At 34.2% G+C, this 6,000-nt stretch overlaps 1 protein-coding gene across 1 annotated transcript in view; it reads left to right on the forward strand.

The window, feature by feature from the left end:
- Positions 1-6,000, forward strand: part of LOC143916109 (uncharacterized) — a 373,187-nt gene that overhangs the window by 119,478 nt on the left and 247,709 nt on the right. The gene's annotated exons all lie outside the window — the stretch shown is intronic.

Consider the following 6,000-nt stretch of genomic DNA (forward strand, 5'->3'; position numbering starts at 1 on the left):
CGCAATATGTGGAATATTTCCGTACGCTCCCCAACCGTCCGTCATTCCCTCGAGTAGCAAAGCTAATTCCAAGCGAGATTAGTTCTGCATGTTTGTACAAGAGCGACAATGATGCCATCGTAAGACTTGTGTATTGTTCTGAAATATAACGAGATCACTGGATTTGATTCGGAATAGCACAAGTTGTGCTATATTCCTACAAGAGGCATATTACAATTGGTTCGGTGATTATTCTGCACAAAGCGATCTCGCACACGTCATTAAAATCTCGATCACGGAATGTCTGGCACCTGAAATTCCATCCATCGATAGGGTACCCACGCCAACTATCATATTAACGAGAACGTTCGATAAAAGAATGAGATGGGCACCTCACATTGAGGCAGCGAAATGCAAGGCGATGCGGGGTATATCCTCAATATATCCAATATTTAATCGCCATAGTTCTTTATCAACTCAAAATAAAATAAAATTATATCGCGCGCTCATATTACCATTATTAACCTATGCTTCACCTGTATGGAATAACGCCTCGAATACTAACCTTTCCAAGCTCCAAGTAATACAAAATAAATCCCTAAAAATAATTTATAATACACCCATATATACTAACTTGAAAAAACTGCATGCCATATATAATATTCCGTTTGTTACAGACATTACTAACAAACTAACCAGTAGATTCTATGACAGAATCACTAATAACCATACTAACACACTTGTGAAGAGTCTCGGTGATTACAACAAAATGTCTTTACCCTTTAGGTATAAACACAGATTACCTAAACACAATCTGCTTTAGGTTATCGACTTTAGAGAGTCTTTAATTAACATTATGTATTAGATGTATTATGAACATTTATAAGGATTGTAAATAGGTTTTTGAGCTCTTTTTCCTATTATGCTTTAGATTAACATTAGAATAATATAATACTGTGATTACTAACCAAATTAAATTAAATTGTAAAATAGAAAATGATCAGTAGATCAGTAGCTATTCAAATAGATATAAGATGTATTGTGAACATAATTTCGTAATAATAAAAAGCATTTAAAAATCAAAAATATTAACGAGAACGAGAAGTTTATTGCAATTAAACGAAACAGTATTTAGTTCGTTACGGCCAAAAAACAAATAAACAGTGAAGTGACAGTTGGTCGGGCGTCCGGTCGGGCGGCTGCCGTGCGGTGTTCGTTTTCGTTGATAAAGCCCATAACTATTCGATCGAAGGTCGTGGAAGTGGCGGCTTCATCATCAGCGTCATCGTCAGCCTCGGCTTGGAGAGCGGCCACCGAGAAAGCGCCGCCAATCTCAGGTTCCCACGCCTTTCATTTACGCACGCCAACAGGTGGCACACCACATGTCGCTCCACACGCGTATATATCCTATGCACCGCAGCTCATAACAACACAAATACACGTATCCAAACAATTACAATCGATTTATATTCTTAGAATATTCAGTTACACAATAGCAATGTGCAATTTAGCAATCAAACACGATCCATTGTAGGACAATTTCATAAATCTTTACTATACATGGCTTAGGATGATGCATAGGATTAATTGATTTTTGATGAAATATGTTTTTTTTTTATTTTTCCAAGATATTCAATACTGTTAATACACATACTTATGTATCTTGTAAGAGTGTTATTAAAAGTTTCACAATATTTTGTCATTTTTATATTGTACATGGTGTGATTGCATTGGGCATGTTGCAAGGTGAATGTGCAATCATACTTTTCAGATGAATATTACTTTCTATTGACACAATAGCTATAATCATAATATTATTATTAATGCACTGTCATATATGTAGTAATGTTTTTATCAAAAAAAATGTAGCGATTGAGTAATTTTACTTAATATGTTTATTAACCTTTATTTTTAATTCATATATGCATGTGTGAACATGTATGTGATTAGTAGTAATTTCTGACAAGGGTTAACGTCAATGAATTGTTGATTGTTATATCAAAGGCGATTGAGATCTGCAAAGGTTCGAATATTCGAATGAAATTGATTTGTACCAACTCTTAATTATGAGCCCAAAGATCGTTTATAATTCAGATCCACCGTGACAATATGATATTGAAATTTGTTTATGGTTCCAGATTCAAAATGAATGATTTGACTAAATGGGAAAAATAAAATGCTCATATATTTTTCGTCCTTCAATTGATCTTGAATATATAAATTTAAAAAGATTATCTATCTGTTTTGATTTGATTTTTTGATTTTTAAATGCTTTTTATTATTACGAAATTATGTTAACAATACATCTTATATCTATTTTAATAGTTACTGATCTACTGATCATTTTCTATTTTACAATTTAATTTAATTTGGTTAGTAATCACAGTATTATATTATTCTAATGTTAATCTACAGCATAATTGGAAAAAGAGCTCAAAAACCTATTTACAATCCTTATAAATGTTCATAATACATCTAATACTTAATATTAATTAAAGACTCTCTAAAGTCGATGACCTAAAGCAGATTGTGTTTAGGTAATCTGTTTTGAATAGTTTCACATTATTGAGGATCGTAATTTTTCAAAATTGAAACAGTGTCGGGGATGCTGCTTCAATTTTGCTATTATAGGTTTTTCATTTTAAATTGACCATATTTCATTTCAAATTTAACCTTTTTCATTTTAAATTGACCCCTTTTCAATGTCAATTTGAAATGAAAAAGCGTCAATTTGGAATGAAAAACCGGTGCTACTTTAGTATGCGGTCTACCTTCACATATCTACTTTAGTATGCGATCTGCCTTCACGTTTTTACTTTAATATGCGGTTTCACTGTCTCAGTTCTCGCGTGTGACACTGAAACTGAATAATACCGACCCTAACAACCTAATCTTAAATGAATAGGGCCAACCTTAACTTAACCTAACCTATCCAGACCTTAAATAAATCGGTGTTGGCTGCTAATATATGCTGCTAAGATATTAAAAAAAAGAGATCTTAGCAGCCAACACTTATTTATTTAAGGGTCAGGATAGGTTAGGTTAAGTTAAGATTGGCCCTATTCATTTAAGATTTGGTTAAGAGATGTGCATCTGCTGAAAATATTTTGATAGAAATGCTTCGACAACATTATGAGGCGGCAGGAAAAAATAAAAATTGTAATAAACATTTCGTTGCTACGATACAAATAAAAAAAAAAATGTCGACTGCGATTCAAAAGACCGCATACTAAAGTAGCACCGAAAAACCTGTATCTGTCATCATATAATATTCTTTGATTTTTGTTTAAATTTATATTTTCCCATGATGTCATTACGGGTTGTCCTTGAGCGACACATATGGTATTAAATTTGTACATTTATAAATTTGTGCAAAATTATCTAAATAGTGGTGACATAATGGGTAGGATGGTTTTTGCCAATTTTTATGAGGAACCGTTTCAACAATGAAATCAGATAAATTGGCAAATCTGATAGGACACCATCGACTTGGAGTCACAAATATCCAAGTCTCACAAGCAACCCTACATGAATACTCGGAATGAATTATATTCAGTCGAGGTCAACCCAGGGCTTGAACTCGGGAACCTCTCGGTGGTTGGTTAATGCAATAATAATGCAACCACCGAGCTATACTGCTGATATAATCGGTCGAACGTGTTGGTTTTTATCAGCATTTTGACCAGTGTGGCGGCTCGTCTATATGGGCTGCGGGCTGCAGCCCTCCCAGTATAAGCACATTTGCATGTTATTTTTATTTGGATTTGGTTACCGGTATGGTCAACGTGCTAATACAGCCCGATGATTCATCTTAGCGATCTCGCCACTGATTTTGACCATAAGATTATGAACTTAATACTTATTTTCAAAATTAAAACTAGACGACTTTAAATGTTACCCAAATATATTTATTTCAATCGAACATGTACACTCGCCTTTACAGATCGCTCCAAAGTGACGAGTGTACTAATACGGATACAATACAATAATACAAGCATTTTTATACAATGCGAATTCAAACAAACATCATCCATAGCGACATCTATGGAGAAATTTTTGCAGCATTTTATTATAAAAATTGACGAACCTCGAGACGCTTAGTAACTTGAGATTTGCAAGAGATTGGAAAAGAGGTGCCAATTTACAGGAACCGTTTTAATGAAAATCAGAAAAATTTTGTTTCCAATCAGAGTTTGCCAATTTTAATTGAAACGGTTCCTGTAAAATTGGCATTCCCGTTCATATCTCTCTCGCTAATCTCAAGTTATTCAGCGTTCTTGAGGTTCGCCAATTTGATTATAAAAATGCTGCAAAAATTTCTTCAAAGGTGGATGTTTGTATGAATTCGCATTTGTATAAATGCTTATGTATATTGATTGTATTGTATCTGTATAACCAGCAAAATAGACGAGTAGCTAGCATATAATGCTTTGAAGAGAGTGGTCATAGGTACAAATCCCACTGGTTTCTGCTGGCCAGACCTTGGATTTGTGACTCCAGGTCGATCGTTTCCTATCAGAGTTTGCCAATTTATCTGATTTTCATTGAAACGGTTCCATCTAATTGGCAACCTTACCCATTTTCTCGCAAATCTCGAGTTTTAAGCAACTTCGAATTTCGCTAAATTGTATAAAATGCTGCAAATTTACAAATTTGACCATAGATGTATTTTTGAATGTTTATTGCTATGTATTTACTGAATTTCGCTGAATTGTTTAACCTTTGAAGGACGGAGCGTCGAGATCTAACGAGTGTCCCGAACCGGGGTCGAGTGAGACCCCAGTATTTTTAAATCAAAATACAGCTTTTTTCAATACAAATGGGCTCAATATATATCTTATTAATCATTTTATACATCAACATAAAAAAAGTTTTAGTCCTAAAGCATGTTTTTGATTATTTTTGTATTAAAATATAACGACAAGCATCAACAGGCAAACGCACATAGGTAAGGCCAACAGGCGATTGCATGACTCAATAGCCACGCGCCAAAAGCGACAAAAAAAAATAGCTTACGAAAATATAGCTGTTTCTTTCTCGCATTTATTCATCGATCAATAAGAATATGCAAGCGAACAGTCAACAACATGACTTATCGCTACCGACTTTAAACCATACTTTGGAACGTAGAAATGTATAAATGTACTTTTTTTACGATGTACCCCTATTCTAAATCATAAAAAATCTATTAAAATAAATTTAATTTTTTTTTCTCGTAGTTCATTCTAGTAATACAAGAAATGTAGGGTGTATAGCTTTGAAAACCACATAGTTATTACGAACGTAAAAATTGGGGCACTTGCATACCCCATTTCGGTGAGGAAGGGTTAAAAATGCTTCAAATTTACAAATTTGACCATAGATGTCTCTGTGGGTGTTAATTGATATGTATTTTTGTTGTATAATATAATACTTGTATCGAATGTAGTGTTTCTGGCCAGGAAGGCGCATTCGGGTTACCTGTCAGGCCTTCCTGGTATAGATTAAAAAAAAGACATCTAAAAACACAGTCGAATATCTGCATATATAAGTATGAAAATGGATGTTTACAAGTTTTCAACCTAGAACCACCAAATTTGGTATACCTATACAGTTTATAGTACCCTAACTTAGACCATAGATGAGTTTTGGAAAGGGAAAAACCCTTTCTAATGGCCAGGAAGGCTCATTGGGGTTACCTGTTGTAAAAAACGTATACTCGTCGCTTTGAAGCGATCTGTAAACACGAGTGTTCATGTTCGATGAAATAAATGTTAAAAATTTCAATAAATGGACAAACTTCATACATATGTGTGCTCAGTGGGCCCGATTTGTCTATATTCAGATACTAGTCAGCTAAGTTTTAAAATTATCCTTCTTAATCTTTTGACCAAACTAACAATGATCTGGGAAGAATGCTTCATGATTCCAAATTCGACAACAACCTTGAGTTTTAATAACGCGCTTTCTATATCATAGTTCGCCGATCCTACAGCCGCAGGCTCGTCAAAGCCGGTTGTACGTAATCGGACAACACTATGA

The sequence above is a fragment of the Arctopsyche grandis genome, chromosome 8 (assembly GCF_051622035.1).
Source record: "Arctopsyche grandis isolate Sample6627 chromosome 8, ASM5162203v2, whole genome shotgun sequence".
Lineage (NCBI taxonomy): Eukaryota > Metazoa > Arthropoda > Insecta > Trichoptera > Hydropsychidae > Arctopsyche > Arctopsyche grandis.